Below are 26,689 nucleotides of genomic sequence, written 5' to 3'. Positions count from 1 at the left end.
AAGTTCGAGAATGGTAATGTGTGAAATGTAAGGGTGAAGATTCTTTTCCGATTGGATTCATCGTTTGTGTGTGTGGTAAACTTTCGGGTGGCGTCAAAGTTATGAAATGGACATTTTGTTCGTTCCCTTGGATTCCCATGTTTTGTAGGTTGCTATGGGGCCATAATAATATCCTGACACAAATGAGTTTCCAAAGCACTGCACGAAACAGGTACGCAGTCCCGCGCACGGGTTCTACGTTATGTACGCCTAGGATGAAATTCGTTGTGAAAAAATCATTTGGCTCTACCAGGATCTATTACCGATCAGGTCTGCTACCAGTCAGAGATTCGCCTTGGAAGAAATTTGCTTGGTGCTGTAACTGATAGCATACCTAAATGGAGATCGGGAGATCCGGGTCGGAAATCCCGTCAATCCAAATGATTTTTTTTCTTGGCGATATTCACCCTTATTGTACATACAAAGGAGTTTATTTTATAGCATTTCAATCGAGCTGAAGTAAAGAGTGAAGAAATTTTTTAGTAAATATGTCATGTTAAATTATAAAGATGCACTTAGTGGGGTTTTATGAGCTTGGAGAAAATTTTAGAAGTATGATAAACGATTTAATACTCCCTTCAGTGTCCATTATCATTATTATGCTTTGAAGACATCAGTTTTTTATGATTAGTCATTTTTTGGTGCAATAAGTTTGATATAGTTAAAAGGTATTATTATTTAAGCGTTTGTCGTCGGAAATAATTGTTTGTAAAGATTGAATGTCTACAACTGACCATGTTAACAATTCTAGAAAGGCTGTATAAGACTATAGTTAAATTTCAATGTTGAGGATTTTTCCATACATTGTTCCTGATGTTAAGTGGTGTATAGGTAATTTTGCTTCATAAAATGTTTTCATGCGTAATGAATATCAAAGTTAAGATCCATAATTTTAGCCTTTGGTAGTTTTCTCGGCAGCATAATTGCTTTTCTCATCCAGTTGTTTAATACGTACTTTTTACTTGTCATGAGCTCTTCCGTTTTAATAAAAAATTAGCATTCATAACGTGTCAGAACCAAGTTTGGTTTCTTTATTCGTGCTTTGAAGGTAGAAGATTCCATCAGGGAGGCATTTCAGCTGCTGCAGATTAATGCCTGCGAAAAAGGCTTCTGCGTTGGTGGTTGTGGGCGTATCCAGCCGCTTCGTGAGAGAAACTTCTTCCAAGAGCTTAGTGGGCGCATATTTGCTACATCCGTATATGCATTCCGTGCGCAGATGTCTGTGATGCTATTTTTTGGAGCCCCATGTGCGGCTTACTAGCCTGCGAAAATTGCCGTTTTCATGAGTACCTACCATCTCGAAAGAGCGGGTAGTGATATGAGATTTTTTTATTAGTTTTTTCCATTGCATAGTTTGTGATTGCCAGCTTGAAACATTTTCTTCCTGCAAATTCTTCTCTTGCGTGTGTTGATGGATTCATGCAAGCGATTTTACCAGCATGGACGTGGATTCTTGCTCGGTTGTCATTTACAGTGATGGTATCATGCAATTTTTCGCGAGAAAGATGGAATGACTACTCCGTTAGTATGGTTTCAAGTGTTCTCAAATGTAGAGAGCAATAAAGAAGCAGATGAGGAGAAATTTTTCTTTGTCTCGTTATTTTTACCCTAATTATTATATTTTTTGTTTGTGCACATGAAAATACTTGACTCGGTTGGTCATTGGTTAAAAATGGATGTGGCATGGGAAATACTCTTATATTCAAATTTAAAATTACGGCTTTTGAGTTGAAAATTTACTGGAAACTCAGATGTTTCGTAAGGAATAGATATTATCCATGTTTTTGTCTGGAAATTTGCTGGTTGAGTGCCGAAGCAGCAAATCGACTCGACCTTATTGTAATATTCGCACGAGGATAAAACTTGGCTCTTATCGGAGGACTTGAAATCGGGGAAGAATGGGATTGCTGTGGTAGCTAGAGTGCTAGCTTCCCCCCTTGTGTGCCCGAGTTCAAATCTCGGTGGTTGCTGAGAATTTTCAGAGGCTCCTCGATCCCTACTTGAGTGATCTATTTATTATTTCATGTACTGCTCTCCGTGCGTCCGTGGGATGGGACGTTAAGCAGTGGTCCTATTAAAACATTTCGTTTGCAACAGGCGAATTCCGGCGCCGGTTTTCCCTTCGCCCTTTATTCCCTTACCCTTCCTCATGGCGTAAATGACTTCACCTTCTCCTCCTCTGAATACCTAATCTATCAACTTTTTTTAACAAAACGTTAACTAATGAGTTAAAGAGCCAGCATAGTGCCAAGTTTAGCTCAAACTAAGTATCCTTGATGAATTCGATTTTAAATGACCATCTATACATTTTGGAACTATCGATAGTCATGTTTGCTTTTATGTTGGAAGGAATTAAAATAATATAGAGTTTTTCTAAACCAATAGTAGCATTGAGTCGAGATTGTTTTGAACCATGCCCTAGCTTGGAGCGAGTTCACAGATTGTTGCAGTTTTCAAGTATTTTTCGTCCTTCTCTCCAATAAAAGTCTTCAATGTATCATGGGAGTACATCAGTTGTATTTTTTTTGCATTACCAATTAAGGAGAAATGATTTTTTTACCCCCTATCCTTCCACTTCTAGGATTCCTCTCGCCGCTTTATTTCGCATAGCGTGAGGAGAGCGCTCTTAGTGGTGCCATAGGGAATGAGGAATTGCCCCGGCGCGGTTTTAAGCACAAAGGGCACGAGTGTTTGTGCTTTTCTCCACTCAAAAATATGCTCTCCCTCACAAGGACGCGCTCTCCGGAGAGAGGCAAAATTCCACGTCCAAGCAAGCGTGCGGCAGTTCTAGAGGTCAAAGTCATCGAAACTCAACAAGTTTTCCTGTGTGAAATTAAATATAAGCTGTTAAATTAAAAAAAAAATTAAATCAGTATTCAGTTCCACACAATTTATACTAAAAAAGAAAGCATATCACCTGTATGAACGAGGATTCGATATCTTGGCCGCATGATTATGACTTGAATCCGTTTTTAATTAGTACAAATGTTCTCATGGGGAATAAAATGAATGATTTTTTACTATACGAATATAATAAATTTTTTTTAACGTAGCCCGACATTATCTGAAAGGGCATTATTTTCGGACGAGGACTTTGTAAAGTGCAATTAGAGTAATACATTAAATTTTCGCGACAATGATACGAATGAAATATCGTAAATTGTAATCGATTTGCTATAAATAGTAAGTGCTTTTCTTTAGCTAATGAGGCTTAGAATTATCTGAAATTATTGACACCGAGGAAAAAAAATGAGCTACTTATTAAAGTTAAAAAAGAGCGTGCAATATTAGCTCGATTGTATTTTGAATACATCTGAAGTCGGACCCTGCGTTGTGCGGTAATTCTTACTTTTCTACTGTACTTCTTATCACGCTACCTTTCTCACTACCTAAGTTGTAAATCTATATTATGACATCAAAGTCCTGCGAAATCTTCGGAGTGGGTCGCACGTGCTTGCCTGTGCAGCCGTGGGACTATTTAGACCCGGTTGTCGCGTCGGAGGCGAGGGTGCGTGTTGACTAGTCGGAAATAAGAGGTCGCTGGTTTTACGTCCCGTGTCACGCTGTCACTTTGCCATCGCGGGTGAGTGGAATAAATCCGCTAATTAATTATCCTCTCCCTCCCGCAAGTTTAGACACTTAAGGCCCTTGGAAAGCGTCCCCGTCGAGTTTCTGAGTGACACTAGTGAACGCGGCTATAAGATGGATAGTGATTTTACGGCGTCACAGTGAAATAAATGGAGCATGAGCTTCGAGAAACATTCGGAGAGATGGATAGAATTGCTATGGATTCAAGTGGTCATCATTGCGGAAAATGCTTTCTTCAGACTTATACTTTTATTGTGATGTTGGATTTAATGATCCATTATTTTATGACAGTATTTTTTGGTAGACATTATTTTCAAAAATGTTTAATCTTTTTCACCAGCAAAAACTATATTTTAAATCTAGGATTTAAATCTATAAATATAGGCTTAAAGCCTATTCCTGTTTCTTTGGCTACTATCAAATTTTACGTGGATTTCTTGTTGGATTTGATAAGTATATCAAATCAAACTAGAAATTTTTGAAAGCTTTTTTTAAGTTCGTTAATTTACTTTTCGCTATATGGAGATCTTACTAATGTTGAGCATGATGAGGTGAATTGTTTGTTTTTTCCATTAATTTTCTAACTTCACTGCTTTAAGCATGCAGTGGTGAAATGTATCACGCCCATCAACTGTCAGTTTATCAAACAAAAGACAGGGGACATTGGAAAATAAAGCTAAGTACTAAAGTTTATGAGGATAAGTCACCCACAAGACTTGAGGTTTTTAAAATTTGAAGCTCAGCGAGTGATTTATCTGAAAGTGCGTGTAATGTTTTTTTCGATCTGGAGGCAGACATATATCCAAGAGCTGAGATGGAAATGTTGAGATCCATGAGCGAATTGGTGCAAATGTGAGTTGGTGAAGGCGTATTTTTTTTGTTAAAAACAAGTCCAAAATATGGGAAGGGCCAGGGTGCTTGGATGTATGAACTTTATCGCTCAGTGGGGGACAAAATGTGATGAATGAGTGAATAAATAAGGTACGCGGGGAGGTATTTATCATCGTCCCCCTTTTCATTCGTAAATTGAATCCACTTTTTTGTGTCTAATTGAGCTTTTATATCCCATTTACATGAGAATGCACGTGCTTCTGCGGTAGGGGGGCGGAATGAAGGAATAACAGGATCGAGGTAGGGCTGTGCGTAAAGGTTAGGGAGGCCGCCGGAAAGTGAAGGAGTATTTAATGTCTAGGAAATAATGAATTATGACTCTAGATTCATCAAGTCTGGAATTCTATTCAGGGTGCGTGCGTTTCGGTGTGGACGGTGGCTTTTCATTTGGGAATGGTAGAAATGGGAGCATACAATGAATTTATTGAAGCTCGTTTATTTGCGGTATTTTAATTGCCTGGAATGTATTCCACTAGTTAAATAGCCATCTTGAAAATTTGGTGTCTTGCGCTTACAATCCATGAAGGAGATGGCTCGAATTACGGAAGGGTATATAATTTCAATTAACGTAATGAGCTTCTTAAATGAAAAATATGAGCCACTCACTCTCAGCTCACATGCATTAATAGTGTGCACTGACATGAGTTTCAGCTAACGCACCCCATAGTTAACCAGTAAATCTGGATGGACTAAATGGTTACAAAGCATGTTTATGAGGTCTCATGTTTATATATCTCATGTTCACTGTTAGTTACTTTCGTTGATCTATGCTAAAGTTACCTCCATGAAATGGTTACTGAGGACCACCCTTTTCCTCCACTATCTTATTATTTTTATATTATTGACTACTGGAGCAACAGCCTTTTGGACCCGCCCACAAATTACAATGTAGGATTCTCCAGCGTATCAATAGATGTGTTGTAACCTACCCCGTATTTAAATGGGTCTAAAAAAGTCGCCACTCGCGTCGCTGACGGCAGAGCGATCCGAGTGTCACGGTTGAAAAAGCTATAATTAGGGGTAATAACATAACAAATTCAACCGATTCAGGGGTGCTATTGTGAAATTTCGACGTATTGTAGTAATAGGTAGTTGAACTTAAAAACAATTATTTAACGCGTCGCGTCGTACGCATTAAATAATTGTGGAAAAATGCAACTATCTTTTATTTCAACCTGCTAACCTAAATTTGTTTTTGCAATGATCTTATACATCAAATCCATAATTTTTTAAAGTTATTCCTCACGATTGCGATTGCTCTGTTGCAAATTCTAAGAACGATGGATCACTTTTCACTCATCGCCGTGCTGTGGGCATTTTTGGAAACCGATTAAATCGCGCCCCTGGTGGCTAAATGAATCAAGTTTATGCGGGATGAACCAGGGTCACCTCAATGTCCTTTTCGCTCGCCCATCAGGGATGCGTTCACCACAGCAGGGGCTTAGCGGCGGGGCGCATCCACGGCGGCCGCGGGAATATTTTTCTCGCCTCGTGGTGGGGGTGGCGACTCCTCAGCGGTGGACTATTCGGCGCCCCGGTTTCCGTTCCGTGGGAAGGGAACCATCAGTGTAATGGAGGTTGAGTGTTGTGTCTGTGGTGGTAGGGGATCGTCTAGGGGTTGTCGGGCGAGGGAAGGCTCCGATGTGTGTACGGGGAGGGGGTATGGATTGCTGGCTCGGTTGCCGGGGTGGCGTGGGTGGCGAGGAAACTCGAAATTATGACGGCAATAAAGCTCTCGCGAGGGTGTGCTAGAGTGGGCGGGTCCCCCCCAGGCCAGCCCAGTGGGGAAGAGGGTAGCGTCGAGTACTCCGTGATGGATGGGGTTTACCTTCTCCCCATTTCCCACAATCTACCTTGGAGAAGGGAGGCGAGGAGTTAAGGAGGGTTTTCAAATGACTATTAGGAGAAGAGGATGCGTGGATGTTAAGATTAGAGCGAAATAACGAGGTATTCTGTGTTTTCATACGATATTCCGAACGACAGTATCCGCGTTAAAAATTTTTTTATGATGGAAACAGTGCAGAATTAAACAGTCTGTTTAATTCTGCATTGTGCTTTAAGTAATGATGTTCTGGCACATATGGGTGTATGGAGATAGGGTGAAAGCTGAATTTACATTTGGTTATGGTAGTTTTTGAATTATTCATTGAATTCAGAGTAGTTCATTTATTTGGATTGTTATTATTGTTCTCGAGAACATTTTAGTTGGTCGTTGTTTCAAACTTCAGGTAAGTCCTATTTAGAATGGTCAGAATTCTCCAGCTGTCGCGGCGATTAGAAGCTACTAAATAAAAAAAAACTCGTTCCATTTTCGTTGGCTTTGCTCGATTCTCCTTGAAGGAACACCACCGTTTCCGTGGTTTTAGTACTATTAGTATCAATATAGAGGTTTCAAACAGCTTTATTCGATGCGACCCGTGATTTTTCGCCACGCAACCACCTCCAAAATTGTAGGCATCATTAGTAATCCGAAAAAATGGTCGGTGCGATAAATATATCTTAAAGTTGCTATAATAGATACATATATTTTAATTTTGAAGTTTTTATGTAAATTTATTTTGATGTTTTCCTTCATCTATCGGAGTGCAGGTTACATATTTTCATCCCATCCATGAATCCTTAAAATATTCTTCCGTCATTACTCCCAAGATAATTCTTCGCCATTCTAAACACGAGGCACCTGCATCTTATGTCTAATTCTACATAACCCCCTTCAAGCCACCTCTAGCATTTTTGGGAGGGGGTGATTAATTACCTCCTCCCAAATATGCTCGCAATATGCAAGTCATGGAGATAAAAAATGTAGTAATTAAAATAATATGTACACACGCCATCGCTCGATGCAGCACAAATTCAACTAAGCATATAAATATACAATTACACATGGAAACATAATTTTTTTATGGTTATTATTTAAATGAAATAAATTTGTCCCCTCATAATTTAATCTCTTAAACTGTTAATTTATGACACTATAAGGCTTGCCTACATCTAATAGTATTTTATCATTTTTTCATACCTACTTTTTCATACCTGAGGGGCGACCTTTGTTGGCTCGCCTCTCAGCAATATCGTATCCAACCACAGCCTATATCCCTTCTTCCCCCTCGCACTGAAGAACTCTCACCCTCCATCTCAATTCCATGTAATTTTCTCCCGACTACATTTCGACAGGGGCAATTCCTCCCCCGCCCACTCAATTTTAATTGCTCCTTTTTCGTGCAAGGGATCGCGGACTTAGCAGGTGAATTTTAAAGTCCTTTTAGGACAAGTACGATCTGAGAGGTCTCCATGTTTTCCATGTCCTATATTTCCGCCCCTAATCTACGCCTGATCTGCAATTGTTGTGATTTAGTATTTATTTTATTTTTCGGCCTTTCACTTTTATGATTTTTGTATACATACACCTTTTATACACTTCACCTTCGAGATCAGGGGTATCATAATCAACCTGGACTATTGACGTGACTGTTTATATTTTCACCTAATGGGCTAATTCGTGATATGATTTGTAGGTATCTGTATCGCGTTGCGAGTGCAGAGCATGAATGATTAGGCGCATGACGCTAGTGGCCCGAGGCAAGCTCCTGAGTTCTCCTTATGAAACAGTTGTGATACTGTGTTTATGATGAAGTATTTTCCCAAATCAGTTCATGTAATTTTTTCATGATCAAAGCTCCTTCAGTTACTTGCTTATGTGTCGAAATACAGCGTATTCTCTGTATTTAGCAATGTAATATTTTTAGTGAAGTAGGTAGTATTGCTTGAAAGTTTGTTCTACTCGTAATAAGTTTATCATCTAGCGTCTGAAGGAAGTCTTATCGTGTGAAAATGTGTCTAGTTTTGATAATTTTTTTTTAATTCATGGTAATTTGATTTTTACCTTTAGAATGACGAAGTTGATGAATCTAGAATGTCAACCACCATTTTGTCCATCATGGGAAGTATTATCAAGCAGTCTCAAGAATTATCAAGCAATCTTCATTTATTTGTAATAGTTAGCCTTTTAATTATTTTAATTACACAAACCAGTTATTCATGAATCTTATTGGTTATTATATTATTTAAATCTTTGCACTGTTCATAAGCATTGGGAATAAATCATTGAATGTTGTAAGGGAGGCAAAAACTTTTATTTCGTATTTATAATAAAATTTACTTGGAATATCAAAACACTCTTCCTTGCCCTTACTTTCTGTGTGTCAAGTGGTCGTCGAGTAGTTGTAATTCTGAGAAGAACGATATCGTATGACGACCTTAAGCATTGCATTTATTTCTAGGGCTCAGTAGTGTAGGCTCCTTGCTTTAGTGCCCCTAAATGGGTGTCGAGTCCAGCTCATCAGTATTGTTGGGATATCCCTGCCGTAAAAATGTTCCCTATTGCACTAGCTGTGTTTAAGGTATTTGTGCTCCAGACGAATGATGGAGACTTTTATGTCGAAGGAGTTATAAAAGTTTTCAATGATCTCAATAACTGTGTTTTATGGATCCTGTTGCCTATTTCGGTTTATAACAGTCCAATGCGTCACAATTTTATTAGTTTTTCTTATTTTTCATGTAAAGAATGGTGCTGACCAATGAATTTATTCGTATCAATAACAATATTTTGATGTTAATGCGGAATAATTATGGACATTTTAGTACTCAAATCAGATTTCACTTAGCAGCCATCACTAAAGATATCATAGATATCGAAATAGGGGTGAATGTTAAATTATTATGATCGTTTTGTTTTTCAAAACGTCCAGCCGAGATACTGGCTAATGGAAGTATTGGTGAGTTAGGCGATTCTTACCGCAGTAATAGATGCAGTATTTTGGGTAAGCGGGGAAAATAAGGATATTGATGGATGATTTAGGATATATACCTATATGAAATATAATATTCTTATTGGATTATTGGGTTTCAGCCATCAAACGGTGGAAGGGATCGCTCTTTTGAGAAACCTTTCGTAAATAGAAAACCTCCTCTGTCGATGAATTTTATTGCTATCTGAAAGAAGAAATGTTGGAACATCAGGTAGTTTTGATCATTTTTTATTTATTTCTAATTTGATTTCTCGAACTATCTTCGGAATATCAGGAATTCTTATTCATATATCATGTGAGATGAACCGGATAAAAAATTACGAACAAATGTGGGAAATATCTTCAGTGTAAATGAAGTCGATGGCCTCTGGCGTGAATGAGTGTAAAGCTGTCATGACAAATACTTTATATTCTTTACCTTGATTGATGATTCAAATGGGCAAAATCTACTTAATAAAGTATTACCTGCTATTTTTTTAAGTTCTATCTTTTATTCGTGACCTTATATTATTTAAGTTCGTAGTTGATGCCTCCACGTCATGTAAGAGGATTGGTTTTCGATTGCCTACGAACATTTTGAGTTATAAGTTAAACCTTAGATTCAGTCGCTCCCTCCTTAATAATCCCTTAGTTGAAGAAAAATTAAATCCCTCTTCTTGGTCCCTTCTTTACCCCTTCATTCTTTGTCTGCGCTCATCTTTTTGGGAAGATATCGATCGTTCTAAGTCTTTATGGCCGCTTACCCCCCTCATCCGGTTTCTGCCCATCCTAATCTCTCTTTGTCCTTCTTGCAGATCATCCGCTTCGTTAAATTTTCTTTGCACATTCTCTCCATCCTTTTCACTCATTATCTCTATTTTGAGTGCTGCTACCTTTCTGGTACCGTTGGTCCTTAGCCTTTAGCGAAAGGAAAAAAATTTTCGGGGAAAGTGATGATACTCCCGGTAGTTGAGCAGCGATGGGAGGACCATTTTCCTTTTGTTCATCATCTCGTTTTCTCGTTTGGAAGAATCACAGATAAGGCGCTTAAGATGTAGAATTACCGCTACGTGCTCTTTTGGGGATAGAGGTTCCTTCGCCAATTTATTTCTCTAAACGTTTCTAATTTCCCGTACAAGAAGTGGCTAACATTTTATGTATTTTTATGTCACCTCAGTTCCTCAACAAAAAGTATTTTTCTTGATCTTGTTAAATGATAGTCATCTCGGGTTCTAAGCGTTAATGCAATGTTTTATTGTAGGTTGGCAATGAAATTATTTGTATGCCATAAAAATGGTAATTTTTTGCAATCTTTGAGGAAATATTTCTTTCACTATTCTGCGAATAATATTCTCTATAAATTTATTGTATTGGGTATGCTCTCACTTTGTGACATTGGAGGAGAATTTTAAATTTTTGTGCTTTGTCATCGAACTGGAAATTTGGTATTACCTGTAAGTCTTCGTGCAGCCTTTTAAAAATTCTCATCAATTGAGAAGCAATATGGCTCTCATATTTCTCAGTTTCTCGTATTAAATCTGCTCATAAAAGTACTTAATGACTGTGTTTAATGTTTTCTTTTGCTCTGCCCAGGCAAGCTAGTTGCGATAGTGAGTGCATTCAATGTCTGAAATAGTAGATGTCAACTTGTGTAAATTATCTGACTTCATATCTTTTCCTGATCTGTAATGAATCTATTTTGTCTCTTTCCCAGGCTGGAAATCTTTCGCATGAATGAGTGAAACTTTTAAAAGTGACCGAACGGAATCACCAAAGGCTCTCTGACCGAGGTGGAATGTACTTTTTCACCATATTAGCTCTCAAGGTAAGAGCACGTGCTGTGTTATATTTCTCTTTTACGTAATACAAATTATTTTAATACGACCATTTATCTACGTTATTCACAGAATTTATTTTTGTCATAATCGGTTTTGGCATTCATCAAACAAACTGAGTGGACACTATTGTGATAAGAATAGTGGTCATAAGTATAGAATTAATGGTAGATTGCAGGAAAAAAGATGGCACTATTGTAAGGCTTACAGTGTTCATTAGGATTATACGGTGCATAAGATCTAAAACACCTGTATATTTGTTTCAATCCATAGCATTGAAATTACTAATGCCCTGCGTATGGTATCAGGATGTGATTATTGCATGATAGCCCAGGTCTTCTCAAAAGAGGAGAAGGAATGACACAGTGGTAATATACCCTTTTTTTATCCTATTAATTGAATGGAAATTTGAAAATATCAAATAACCTTTCGTCACCTTATCAATTTTTTTCCATCGAAATCTCATTGATCATTTCAAGTCTTAACGTAGTTGAAACTATTAATCAGCTTTTCTTGGCTTTGGTTTTTACGAGCTGCCTAACTTTTACCTTTAAATCACCTTGTAAGGAATTTTCGCACGACCAATATGCCCATTAATGAGGGAAGTTTAATTAAACATTACTTTTATTGGAATCCCAGATAAAGTTCAAACCATCTTGCGTATCTCAGCGCGGCATTACTTTATTATCGGGAGAACGATCGTTATCCACCATGCCCTCATTTAGCCGTCCCATTTTTGTCATAGATTGGGAGCAAGAGGCTGATGTCAGCGGTCCTTGTCCTTCAAGGACTCAAGGCCCGCATCCCAAACGTCACCCGTCGCTCTTCTTGCGCTTTTCATGATTGCTCATTACCTTAATTGTCTCTTTCCTTGCTCATCCATCCTTTCAACTCCTCTCATTTCTTTATCCGTCTATACCTTTCTTAATTTATCCTTAAATTCGTCGGAAGATCCTGGGGAGGGTTTAGAAATAATTGGAGTCCTTCTTGCCGCATTCTTTCAGTCGTTTTAATGGCCCCGTTTTCATGAAAATTTTTATGAATCGTGTCGTAGAAAATGTTTGATCAGATAAAAACGACCTTAGAGTTACTGTTAATAAATTATATTTACCCATGTTTTTTATCCACACCCTGGTTAAAGGAACGAAATTTGTCTATTAACGATTGTTCGAGTATCAGTCAGCAGTACTTTTTCAAGGGTTAGATGATCCTTAGACCATAAAAAAAATTTCAACGAACCACATAGTGTCATAACGAGGATGGTAAATATTGAGAATTGTCGTTTTTCCGTCGCTTTTGGAATGAAAAATTATAAATCAATAATGACGGTCTTCTCTTTCTAAAATCCCCGCGCGTGCAACCCTTATCGCCTGACCTCACGCCGCTAAATATATGAGGATAGTCGACAACGGGTCATGGTGGTCATTAATTAAGTCTGGAAGACTGTATTTATGTGGTTTAATTTCTTTAGATGCTGATTACGTACATTCGTTAAAAACGCTCGGTAACAATGCATTCCTTATCACACATCCGTCTTGGTTCACGAGCACATAAGGGAATACCCAACCACGGGTTACCTTTCCTAGGTGATGACGGAGAGCGTAAACGTGCGTTAATACCCTTAGGTTTTATCCCTTTCCTCTGTCGCCCTTCTCTTTTAACTCACTTTGGGTCCTTGAGTCGTCGTTCTTTCATTCGCCTCGATGTCGACTTCAGGGCTCAATTTTCCCGTGAGGTTGAGGAGATCTTTGATAATCTCGATTGCTCCTCTCTGAGATTTCGTGATATATGTGTTATGTATTCCCATTTCTTCACTTGGTGCTTTCTCGGTAATCCTCAAAGGGTTCTTCTTCCACCAACTTCCACGAGTGAATTCATAATTCGGTTAGACCATGCTTTTCGCCGCCTTTCGGGAAATCCCTACGGCGATATCGTTAAACTTATTATCGGGAAGAAGTGTCTGGAGTTCGTCCCAGCTGATTTTTGTGGGTAAAATTATTATGCATAAAAGAAAAATACTTATAATATGCATATCCTAATGGAAAGTTCAGCAAATGTTCATGTTTCAACTTATCCCTAGAAATTGCTTAAGGAACTCATTTCCACGGAAATTGAAACTCCATTTCCCCTTTATATAATGCCTCCCGTGCGTAAACTCTCTAGAAATTTCTTTCTAAGTGAATATGCTTGTGTTCTATGGATATGTAATGAAGACCCTAGATGTAATATATGTGGTAACTGGTGTAAATTTTCCTTGGTTTCATTTTTTAACTCCTGGAATTTAAAATATTGGAAGGCAGCATTCTTAATACACAAGAGATTTTAATCTTATAATATTTTATTCAGATGATGGGAAAGTATTTCCCTAAGGTAACGTTTTGGTATGTGCAGGGAAATTACGGACAAAGTATTCAATATTTAGAGGAAAAAGTTTGGGGAACGAAACTTCTAAAATTAGGAGTGAAGAATATTTAGTCGAGATACACCAAATATGTAAACTTTTAGAGAGAAACTATTCAAACTTTAGAATTTTCAAGTTAAATATTGGATTCCTCTGTGATTTTCTTACGTAACAGGTATTACTTTTTGAAAAAAATTCCATTTAGATAATGAAGATGGAAATTCATGTTTATAATTCTTGGATGAGCCAAGATTGATAGACTTTTAATTCGGTTATTTACTTTTTCCGAGTCTAAGAGAAATGTGTCTGCAAAAGCTTCTTCGCGTCTTCTCATCCTCTCCCACCTCAGTCGTCCGCTATGGGTTCCGCATAATTTACGCCCACTATCAACTCACCCCCACCGCGTCCCTACCCCCTCCACCACCGCTCTCAATTATACCGTGAAATTACGCGTGGCTGAGACGGGGTGGATCGCGTGCAAACATTCTTTTTAACAGCTTCTCGCCGTCGTCGTTCTCATCCGCTTTCCGTGTTTTTGTGTGGGAAAAAAGGGGGATTTTTAGGAGGCTTTTCTCGATCTCTAAATTCGCTCGCTTTTCCGGATTTTTCTTTCCCTTTCTCGCCATTGTATTATAACCGTGCTCAGCTTGAGTGTGCGTAGACTTTTAAAGGTGGCACTAGTGAGATCACGCGTCTGGAAATGGAATCTTTGAACAAAAACAAAATTCAATTAAATACCTGGAAAAATTTGAAATATTTTTCTCTAACGACAAAAGTAGCAATTTTGCTATATATTTTTTTTATCGCAGTATTGTGTAATCACGTGACAATACTGCATGTCATCATCAGGGCTGCTTCATGAGAGCACAACCTGAAGGTTAGTTTGGATAGGTGAAGAGCTCACCCTACAGGCGTGTGAATTACACACAATCAGGATAGGAATCATGTTCCTTTCCGTGGCCACCTCTCACTTCTAAATGTTTTGTTGCCTTCGAAGGCTTCACCCGGGATTTTTCCGAGGACCCTTCCATTAGTATCTCAACGCTCTACCCACAGGGCCACCACGGTTTCCTCTTTGAATCTCCTACATCAGCATCTACATTGTTGTGAGCCATCTGTTTGCCAGAGGGGTGACCAATCACCAACATTCAACAAAATCCCATCATGCTCATCACACAGTAATGAAAAGCTCCAAAGATATCAAAATTAATACGTTAGCATTCATATGGGTGACGAGAGTTCCCTCCAAGCCCTCGTGCATTCTAATTTTCTTAAGCTTACGTAAACTTACTAGTGGATAATCCCGGCACGTCTTTATTTGTTCAACTTCCACCCGTTTTTATTTTTTCAAATCGAGAGGACCACCTTCCTTCCTCCAATGCATAGAATGCTAACTAAATCGCAGTACTAGACGATACTAAGACACATCTCCGGCTATAAATGTATACATTATGAATATTAGCGGATTCAGGAATAATTATGCTGCTGGGATCAGATTTTATGTTCTGTCCTGAAAGTCGTGTGTATTTCTCTTGTGAACCCCAACCCAGAGTGTTGATGGAGGCTTCCGCAGAGTTGTGCAGTAGGCGTAGCTAGGATTCTGGGTTATCCTCTGCGTCGATTTCCATAGACCTATAAATCGGGACGCACCTGGCCAAAACCACGTCACATGTAATACGGGAAAAAATTTGCATCCGGCACTTCCGACTTGAAGACGCTTGCTGCAACACCGGCGAAACTGTCGTCATGAAAAAGGACCGACGCAAAGGACAACCAGGAAGCCTAGCTGCGCCAAATTCCTAGTGATGGATTGAATTGTAACACCTTTTAGGTCCAACGGTACGTGCAAAGTTTCCTCAATACCGGCGAAAAAGTCGGAACCCACCACGTTACTCTGTTTTTACGGTTTTCCTTGCTTTCGACCATACCTGCTGACATCTCGACAATCCCTTCACTCTATATTCATTCCGCCCTCTTTCCAATTCTATTACACCCTTCCCTCCTCGTGAAAGTTGAGCCGAAACACAAGTGCCCATCTTATCGAAAACCTCTTTTATCTCTCGTCACTCCCTCAAAACCCTTTCAGCTCCCCTTTGCCCGTCCACTTCCAATCGCAGTAAAAAGGTTCTCCTACCTCCCTAAACATTACCCTTTCCCTCGACTCCGGGGTGAAATGGGACTTATCATCCGGGAATATCCTAATAAGGAACGAAAGGGATAGGCGATTCCTGAGGGTTTTGGTGCTGGGGGATATCCAGTGTGAGAGAGAAAGGGGATTTTTCGGAGGAAGGGTTGTGAGCTGTTTTAAGGGTCTAAACTCCTTTGCTTTCTCCTTGTCTCTATCAGGGGCCTGTATACCTCCTCCTGGGCCCTTGTTAAGACCTCACCCTCCTTAGTGACCACCCACCACCCATGTCAATCTCTGTTGCTATCGCCTTCCTCTTCCTGCCGAGTGCCGCTATAAAAGTCACGTCTGTTCATTCTAGACGGGAAACGGGAAGTGCTTACTCTGTTTACTCCATGGTCCCAAACCTTGCTCTTTGTTCGCTATACCTTAGTGCCTCGTCTTGCATCGAATTTCAAATTCCAGTTAGCTCTTACTTATTCCTGCCTAATAAGCGAGCAACCCCCGCCCCTCTCGTTTTGACTTAGGTATTATTTTTTCATTGCGGTGTGAACTAAAAGCTTAAGCGATTCGCGTATATTTCATATTTTCCTCGACGAATTCATGAGAAAATTGATCTCGATCATCTGTACGACCTCTTTCTTGTTATTAAGCTGCTGTCATTTTTTTTTTAATTGTAGACTATAAATGTTAAAAAATGCTTATTACTTAAGTGTTCTTCAGCTGTATGCCTAGGTAGGTTCTCTCTGTGGTGTAAATGGTTGGATGAAGTACTAAGTTCTCGATATAATAGGTCATAATCTCTGAAATTATTTAATGAAAGTAAAACCGTATCTTTTGGTCTACAAATCAAATAGCGAGGTACCGTTTAATTTGAGGCCTGATGAATGTCCATCACATTAGATTCTTTTTGGAAGTTATCCTTATTAAATGCGTACTAGGAGTATATGCATTTTAAAATACGTTTGTGTATCGTAGTGAGATAGTATCAATCGTAAACGTTGAATTATAAATTAAAGAAGGAGATCTCGTCGCTGCTTGATCTTCATGGTCTATAAATATTCTTAAGAATTTATGCATTTGTGTAACTTGGCATTAACGAATATTGTTCATGTATCTGTTATATAGAGAGAATTGAATCATGTTTTAAATCTAGCGAATTTTTGCATTATATGTGAACTTATGGGAGGAAACCACAGAAAGTTTCTGCCTGTAGCTGTAAATAAGCTAGATGTATTTCCTTGCAGTTTCCTAACTGACCCGAATGTGGGAAGTTCATTATTCTATTTCGGCGAAAAATCTGGTTTTCATATGATTGGAAAATTATTTTATGTTCAATGACTTGTATCTGAGTCCGAGTTTTAAGAAAGCAATTTTACGTGATGGGACGTGCGTTGCCTGATGTGTGCTGCAATCGCGGATGGGGCACGGCTTATCTCCCGTGCTCTTAAATTAGAGCTTCCTCCGCTGCCTCCCGCTTCCCTTTTAATGGCCTCCTGTTTTCCGTTATCTTCTCACCTATCCCTTCATTCCATCCCAGGACGTCTCCTTTCCCCATCCGGGATTGCTTTCCCTTTCTCCTGCTTTACTCCCTTACTCATCCGCAGCGCCATTTCCCAGTGGCATCGAGATTGTGGGCCGTGATCGCGTCATAAAGATTCCCCAGGTTCTATTTCCACCCGCAACAAACCATTCTACCACGACCGGCGCGTGCAATTCTCGAATGCACGCCGCTTAGCTTCCATTTCATTCCCTCCCTCCCGTGACGTATATTTATTTCCCTGAAATTAACTAAAGCATTATTTCTAGACAGCTTGTTATATTAATGATTACGGTGATTTGAATTTGAAAATGAATACCGTTTCTATTCGATTTGTGTTTAGTATCGGACGTTTACGTTAATTACATTTCCTCTGCGTACTATTGTTTTTTGCATGCATAACTGGGTTGGGAAACATACACAGCTAGGATATTATCTGCTCTGTTTTTGTAGTATGCATATGTTTGTCTCTCTTGGATCAATTTTGCCTCAAATCTCTTCATCGCTGTTATTAAGCTCTTCCATTCTTTTCTCTATTCGGTTATCCTCGAATGTTTGCTCTTTCACCTTCTATTCGTTTCCCTTACCTCACCCTTTCTTTAGTTCCCCTAACTCCTTCTCCACTCGAGGGTAATCATCCTCATTTCACCGGGAATCCGGCTTAGGAGACAGCCATCTCTTCCTTAGTGCCCTTATTTTATGTCTGGGGAAAGTTTTCCCCTTTCTTACCGTTATCTTGTCTCGAAGTAGTTTTCTCTCTTTTTTTTGCTTTTCTCTTCCTTCCCCATGTAATCACGTTTGTATTGGCTACTGTGGTAGATTGTTCTTGGCTTTCTATTCCGGAATTCCAGGCTTGTTTCCCGGCAGTAGTGTTTACGTGATAACCTTATCTAAAATCTCTTTTATTTGTTCCACTCATGGGCCTTTTTCTGCTAAACGTAACAGTGCAGGAATTTTTTTCTTTCTCTGATTTTCTTATATTTCCTGAAACGTGATAATTAGTTAGTAATAATAATAATTATGATAATAATGATGAAATGAGTTTTTTTCTTGACCTCTGTGTTTAATATTGAATCAGTATCTTGGAGTGTATGTCTTTTGTTTGGTTTTGTCAAAATTCTAGTTTTGTCTTTTTTATTAATTTACAGATGAATTTGTTTCTTCATTATACTATAAATTATTTTAAAAGTCATTGTTAATACCCTTTATTTCGTGTATATATATAAAAATTATGCACCTGTTTCATTTCAAGTCCCGATGAAGGTTTAAAAAATAAAAAAGTCGGAAAAAATTGAATTTCAATTTTTCAACACCTAAACTCCTAGTTACTGAAGTAATACAAAAAATATTAATGCTTATTGGCCACATTGGCTTGTGTACAAACATAGGGCATCGTTATAGCTTCCTTATAGACGTTATTTTTTTAATCATGGGGCAAGCATCCCACTCGTTGGGGTTGGTATCTCCTACTATTAGGAGGTGGACTTCTGCGGTCTCCAAGGATTCCAGGCTACGACTAAGCTAATGATTAAAGACCGCGCTTTCCGTATTCAAAGTCAAAAATCAGCTCAGGATTTATTTCCCGAATAAAGCGCATTCCGTGCTGAATCATTAGCGGTGAATGTTGTGTGGTTATTATGGATAATATTAGTGTTGCAATAAAACCAGCATAATATAGAGGTATTGAAGCCAAGTAAATTAAATTATGTTTCGGCAACCAAATTTGTCTTTTAACTGTGTTATTTTTATTCTAGGGATCTGTCATAATTAATTTACTAGTCTTTTGAGTTGTAGCCAACAAAAAATGCACCAGTCACTAGCCGAGTGATTCAACACGAAGGTTGGTTTGGATTGGCAAGGGTGGAGCTGACACAGGAATAAACCTTAGGATAGGGGGCTAGTTCCTTTCCTCGGGCCACCTTGCACTTTGAAGAATTTTGCTTTGGGGTGCCAGAAGGCTTCATCCGGGATATGAACTCGGGACCCTTAGCTCAGTGGCCAAGCGCTTTACCCTCTTAAGCGAATATTTAGGCAAAGATTCTTTAACAACCTGTTTTTAGTTCAAACTAAGTTCACGCTCTGATCTGTCCTTGCTATAATGAATGTAATTAAATTGCAATTTTCAATTTGTATATTCGCATAAAACTTTTTCTCTGTATTAGTTTATGCATTTACATGAAATAAATTTTAAGCATTGCAATTTTCAAATGGCATATTTGTACTAAACTTTTATTTCTGTATCAGATATAAATTTTCTTGTCGAGTTGCCTGTATTACTTTATCCTTTTTTGTTTTCTTTGTATTACTTAATAAAATTGTCCGCAAAATGCTGGAATATTTGCTTAATACGGACGATTATTCTCTTATAAATTTATGGAATGCTTATACGAAGCTGAATAGCCCCCGAATGTCATTTCAATTTTTTCAAAAAATTCTGTATTGGGATTGCGAAATACAATATTTTCTCTATGCTTCCTCTTTCCCCTTTTATATCTGTAAAAAAAACCGCAGTTGTTGTGGATGGAATGCTCGCTTCTCAAGGGCCTGAGCTCGAATCCTCATGGTGGCGGGCATTTTCTTGGGAATCCGACTGCGTTGTGGGCCGGTTTAGTGCGTCTTCCCAGAAAGGTAAATAAAACGTGGCTCTCTTGGCACCTTACGTTTAGAATAGGCTCACGCCGGCATCGGTTTTCTCTCCACTTTCCTTACTGCACCTACCCATCCTGTGTTCTCCGTGATGCAAAGTCCTTCATCTCCCTTGACTTAAATAACCCAGCTACTATTATTGCTCCTGCTTTTGCGCGAACTCTCCCATATTTCTTCTTCGTTTTTCCTACCGGTCACCTCTCTTCTTCCCTTCACGAGAATAAACCTAATCATCCTGTTTTCTGCGAAACTTGAGGGTGTCGTCCATTTTTCACATTGCTCTCATTTTCTCTCCCGAGTAAAGTACCCGCTGAACAATCCCTTTTTGCGCCCTTCTCATTTCACCTCCGTGACCTTTCCCCTTTTCTCCTCCTCGGGGAGGCATAAATACTCTCCTCATGTAGCGTGCCAGTCCTCGTTTTCAACCGAACGGCTAGCCGCGAATTGCACTTCGCTTCGGTGCGAAGGTGTTGCAGTGATTACGAGACTTAAAAGTATTTCTCCCGCTTCCTTCCACTCGTGCATCTAAACCCTACGCGTTCGTTCATCTGTCTTGTTTTCTTTGGGACTGCCCCGCTGCTTCGCGTTTCTCGTCTTTCTTGAGCCTTTCCTGAGATTTTATTGCCCCAGGAGCGTATCTCGTTCTCCATTGGACCTGTTTTTTTTGTTTTTCTTCCGTGTCGCTGTGAACCCGCTTGCTTCTCTTCGTCGGCGGCAATCTTATTGTTGGGTGCTTTGCTCGCTAACCGATGAGATCCTCACGAACAGCTTGTTAGGACCGGAGATGCTCATCAGTGTTGGACTATCTGTGGTGGCCGTGTGTCTCAAGGACGCCTTTACATTATTTCGTTCTAAGGAGCCTCTATTGTGTGTATTGGTCTCGCTGGATAGTTTCTAAATGTATGGTTTCGATTAATAGTCTATCAAATACTACATGTGTTTTTGCTCCTGGTTGTGATTCACCTCCTGGAAGTAGCGTAACTTGGGGATGGCGTTGGTTGGTACAGCCAACGCCTCCTAAATTAGGTGGCGTTGGTAGAGTCCCCCATAGCTTTCGATGATGGTAGTTTTAAAATTTCGTTTAGTGGGTGAAAATCTAAGAGTTATCTAGAGCAATTTGACAGCAATAATATTATTTCTATATGGATTTACGTGTGCCCATTTTATTTTTTATTCCAGCCTGATTTTCGGCAGTCCTATGGAAAACTTACCTTAAAAGCTTTCGGTCGAAAATTGTCTCTCGTGGTTGTAGTTCAGGCGTTGTATTTTTTTAACGGAAGCATTTAAATTTTAATTTCTTGGGGGAAATTATTTTTTCCTTAAATCCAATTTTTAAATCTGAATCGATTTTATTTCACCGTTCCCTAGCCTTTTAATTAAACTTTTGAATCCGAATATTACCTATTCCGATGGGTTTTTCTGGTGTAATGTCTCAAGAAATTTAAAATCTGCGTTTCAAGCTCTTTTTGGCTTCTGTGGAGTGTATGCTTCTCTCTCTATTTCGCCATTTCCTCTCCGCACTCAATTCTCCGCCTTCCTTTCTTTCTTTCTCCCCAAACTAAAAATTTCCTGCCCTCCCGTTCTCCACTTCCCTTATATTTTACCATCCTTCTGAATCTTTTGGTCCTTAAACCATTCCAAATATTCCGACGAACGCACAGAATAGCCTGTCTCTTTCTCATATTCCTTGGTCCTTCCACTGGAGTTTCCCTCTTATATCCCCAAATGCCCTTCATTCCTAAAAATATTTGCTTTCTTCAAATTATTTCTTCAATTTCATAGAACCGAGAAATGTATTCGTGAAATATTTTGCATAATACCCTCATAGATATAGATAATTTTCCAGCTGAAGTGTATAAGTTTAATCACATTTACATTTGAGTTTCATCCCTCAAGTTTACAGCCAACGCCTCAAACAATGGGCTCACTTAGTTAGGTTTGTTTATCTTCATTATTTATTGCTACCTTTAATGTCTTCGAATACTCCATTATTTCGATTTTGAAGTTTTTTTTTACCATTATTGAACCGTTTCTTCTTGTTATCATTTTCACTCCAGTCACATAGATTTTGATTGCTATCTTTCTGTCGCTTTTTATATTTTTATGCACAAGAAATGAAGAAGGTAGCCATTAATAAACAAGGGCCGTGAGAATTGTTTATCGCTACATATTGAGCTAGCACCGAATCAAAACAGGTGAATGTTTGCATAATAGATAATTAAAGGTTTATAATGTTTTGACGGTAAGAACTCTTCGTATTGCGCCACAGACCAATACGTATGAGTGAATGTTCTGATGCGGTGAAAATAAAACGCTCGGAATTCGAAGTAGTTTCTCGTCCAAGAATGGAACACGGAAAACTATTTAAGGAACGCAAAGGCCCGCCACTCCCTAGAATAATAGAGGAAGAAAATGCTGGTCGAACCAGAAGACGATGGAAAAAATAATACGTTTGTAGGTCGAAATGGATGGTGATTGAAAATATAGAGTGATGAAGAAGTAAATAACGTGGAGAAAGCGGGTTTTATTGCGTTACGAAATGCTTCGTGTGACACCGAAGAGGTTCAATTATTTACGGGTCTGTCCGAAGCCGTTCGTATTTTCGGTCGAATGCCTGAGATGATGACATCCTTTGAGCTCCAAGCGGCGCTCATTCCTCGCAACCTTACCTCCTTTTCATCTATCTCCGTCCCCCATCCGAATCTTCGATTCTCATCCACCCAACCTTCAATGGCGTCTCTCTGCATGAATTCTTTCATCTTATCCCTCCGCTTAAAGTCGATTTCAGGGGTCGCCCTTCCATCTTCCGGGCTTATTCTTGAGATTATCCTTGACGGTCTCTTGACAGTTTCCTGTTTTCTTTCCTTTTTTTTTGTTTTTTTTCCTACCTTCGTATTGTGTACAATTTTTTTACATTCCAGTCTTGACGTGCCCAAGTCAGCCTTCGTTTATCGAATAATTTTTCTGTTTTTATCAGTCACGGGGATCCATTCGAAGATATTTGAAAGATACATTTCGGTGGTTAGGGAGGGGCTAGATGCCTTCTTTTTCATGCAAAATTTTGTGTATGGTGGAATGAAATATCTGAAAATGCATGGAAATGTGTCGTAAATGTGGCCTAACGCTTGCACAGTGTATTATCAGAATGATTATTCCCGACAATGTTTATGACAAAAATATATTTGATATTCTTTTATATTTCTGTCTAGCGATTTTTGCACCCTTACGGAGGTTTGTTTTTGAGGCGATTTGCCAATATTACCAGCTCCTGTTCTCAAACTTATGTGAGTTTCAAAGTCACCACCCACGGTTTCTCTGACCATTTCTATGTAGTAATTATGCATATATTTTCAGTTGAATCCTCAATATGCCTCGTGGTAGGAAGAAAATACTGCTGGAGTAAGCTACTTATAAAGTATTCTTTGAGGTTAATTCCATTTCTTATTGAAAGTGGGGTGTTTCAGTGGGTTACCGATCGAAGGGTCTTGAATTCAAAATCTGAGGAGGGCCTTGATCATCTCCTACTCAGTGAGAGGTGGACCAGGAATTCACACCCTACCATGAACGTGTTATTCTCAGGCCAGATTATAAATCATAGTCTGTGGTGAGCTCTACACTTATTTAGCCAGGTCAACTTTCGGTTTGAAGGACTAAGTGAGTGTTGACATGAGTATTGAACATCATTGATGCCGATGACTCATTTGTGACGTTTCTCTCCCCCGGAAACCACGTGTATGACCCTCTTTTCAATTTCGTGTAGATTTAATCGAATCACGGTTTTTCTTTTCGAGTATTGATTAGTGTGTTCATCCCTCCCGCGTTCCTTCATAACGCGTGCTTCGGAGCGTGACCCTATCCGCATTCGTGGATGATCGTCTGTTGACACGCGAGGTCTCCTACGCGCCGCATTAATTTTGATGGTATATCCCTTGCGTGACCGATGTATGGCCTTTTATTAAGTGTTTCACGTGGTATGTTGCATTCGAAGGTCCGCATTTTTCCCAAAAATATGTGTAAGTGGTGGACATGATCGCCACAAGAAGCATTAAATAATAGAATTAAATGTAGCGGGCGTAACTTGGTGGAAATCCTTCACTGTAGGAGTTGAGGAAATAAATAATCCTAGTTTTATTTCTTCATAGGGAAAAAGCAAATTTTTTATTTATTTAACTTCTACGATTAAATAATTGATCGTTTTAACATCAACTGACGGCAAATAGTAGATGTGGTCGGTATCAGGAGTATTATCTTCTACAACCATGATCGAATCAGTAGAACAATTGAATAATAATGTTGTTTTTCATGCGTAAAACTTTAAATTTTATTTTAAATCACGTATTAAGTGTTATTTAGTTATTAAATATTGCATTAAGCACGTTGTTTCGACAAATATTTTTTTGAGTTGCCTTTTTTATTATGAAATTTAGCGGATCAATGAATAGTTTTTTTGTAATCTTTAGTTTCGTGAAATAATTGTGCGGCATGATCAGATAGGGAATTTTTTTAAACATACTACTTCGTTTTTTTATTTCTTATTTTGTATTACAGCTGGGTATTTGGACGCTGATAGCCATGTGGTACTGATTTTATAGTAAGGTATATATTTTATTTAAATACCATCTATAATGCTATTAAAGTGGATTTTATGGGTTGAAAATTCCAAATATGGAAATAATCCTCAGGATGTTAAGTGAGGATTCGTTTTAGTAAAACGAAAAAGTTAAACTCATTAAAGCATCATTATTTTGTCGCTAAAATCATCTTGATCTATTTTCATGAGATGAAATTTTGACTCATAATTGTATTCAGATTGGTATTTTTACTATGACGTGCAACTTGTGTAAATAACGAAAGCCTAGAGGTGTTTATTCTATCAACATATACATGCATAACAAAAGAAGTTATCAAAAAAATAAAATCAATAATTTTCAATTACTGAAGTTTTTCTAGCCAATCGTTGCTTTAGTCAATTTAATTAGCAGCATGGAGAGTATTGGACATATCTCTAACTACAACTCTTATTATTATTATTAAGTTTATTTTTATTATTATTGTTGGAATAAATTTTTCGGCAAATCCGATTGGTGGAAACGTCTGGTGTTATATGCCCCCATAGTTTCCCTTGCTTTCAATTAAATACGAGGGCCGCGGAAATTTTATCTCGGATACATAAAATTGCCGACGGGTTATTCAATCAACAGAAATCGGATGTGCAGTCATCCGATTGCGGTATTCGCGCGAAAGGGTCGAATCAATTTTCTCATTTCATTGCTCTCATTCATCACCCCCTGTCTTCTCCTAACCATCTCGTTCCATAGTCCACGATAAAGTAATTTGATTTCGGAGTATTGTTTTTATCTACGTATTCTGTATACATGAGGTATTATACCCACAAAGGATCGGTCCGCTTATTGTTTCACCATGGAATTTATTTTCGGTGAATTACCTTATTTCCACTTCCAGTTATGAGAACCAGATGAAGCGAAGTATCGAGGAAAGTGCCATTGTCATGAGGTACAAATTTAAAAAAAAATTTCCGTTGGAAAACGTGTGTCATATTTGGGGGGGAATATTTCTTCTTACTGGAGGGACTGCAATACTTAGTTACTCCGTATTTATATTAAAACGTTACAGCATTTGCCTTTATCTCCAATTTGAAAATTTTAATCCATTATTAACTTACAATTAGATGTGCAAATTTTAAACTTTAAATACAATGTTGACTGGATTCAACTCTACATTCCATGATAATTTTAAGATGATGGCGTAAGTATAGCGCTAGTATTACACCAAATAAGATGATAAAATTCAACTGGTCGAGAGAAATTAACGCCTTTTCCTAATAAAACTCATTCAAACTTATAAACGTATCCAATATTAGTGTTTCTCACACTTTTGTCACATTCGTGAATTTTTGCTACTACCTGGAATTTCAAAATATTTTATTTCAAATTCATTTGACATAAAATATTGCCAGTTCAACACCAATTTTCTGGCCTGAAATTTTTTTGTCGTAATTTTTAGTTCAGTAGCCTGGTAGAGTTTTTACTGCCGCGTCGAAACGCGGAATGTCAGACAAGACAACAGAATCTAAATGTTGACTCTAGTTCAAAATCACGTAGAATAGAATGCCAGGCGACGTCAACATCTAATTATCAGGTCAAAACAGCTCCTTGACTCGCATTGAACAAATATAAAGGCTATAGCGGTATAAGATGGTAAAATCTTCACTAGGCTGGATTCTTATTTGGGACTATGCACTCGAAAGTAAATATTTAGAAACCCCTTTAGCGAAATTTTTAGATGCCTAGGTGGTCCCACGGTCCTTTTATCGTAAAAAACGTGTTTTTCGAAAAACATTTTTCCTGAGCGATCCTTTGCTTAAAAAAATCTGAAAAAATTCATGAAAGTATACTTTTATGTCCGAATACACCCTGATTTTTTTCATACTTTTTGAGTCAAAATTGAGTTTATGAAAAATATTTTAATTTTTTCATGAATTTTTAGGTTATGTTAGTAATATTTGGCAAACTTTAAAAAAATCATTTTTTGTGTATTTTTTATTGTTCTTTTGAATGGCCGTGTTAGATTTGCCATTTTTACTCCGGAAAATCCTCAAAATTTGAAAAAACCCAATTTTTGGTGTTTTTCCCCATACTTTTTAGCAGATAAACTCTACCGCATGTCAATTAATAACGATTTTTAATTATATTTTCGTTTTTTTACATGGTGGGATCAGGTTTGCCGTTTGAGCTTTAAAGAAAATATAGCCCTGCGTCTTAGTGAGCTCCCTGAATACATGCTGCACGGTATACAACTGCTATGTAAAATCTCTAA

General features: G+C 38.4%; 1 protein-coding gene across 3 annotated transcripts in view; it reads left to right on the top strand.

The window, feature by feature from the left end:
- LOC124153933 (ankyrin repeat domain-containing protein 50) overlaps positions 1-26,689 on the top strand; it is an 817,119-nt gene that overhangs the window by 499,825 nt on the left and 290,605 nt on the right. For all 3 annotated transcript variants that reach the window (XM_046527346.1, XM_046527345.1, XM_046527343.1), the window contains exon 2: positions 11,020-11,130. The gene's annotated coding sequence lies outside the window, so the exon portion shown is untranslated. The remainder of the gene's footprint in view (positions 1-11,019; positions 11,131-26,689) is intronic.

The sequence above is a fragment of the Ischnura elegans genome, chromosome 2, assembly GCF_921293095.1.
Source record: "Ischnura elegans chromosome 2, ioIscEleg1.1, whole genome shotgun sequence".
In the NCBI taxonomy this organism is placed as follows: domain Eukaryota; kingdom Metazoa; phylum Arthropoda; class Insecta; order Odonata; family Coenagrionidae; genus Ischnura; species Ischnura elegans.
This window is presented reverse-complemented; position numbering and strand designations above follow the sequence as displayed.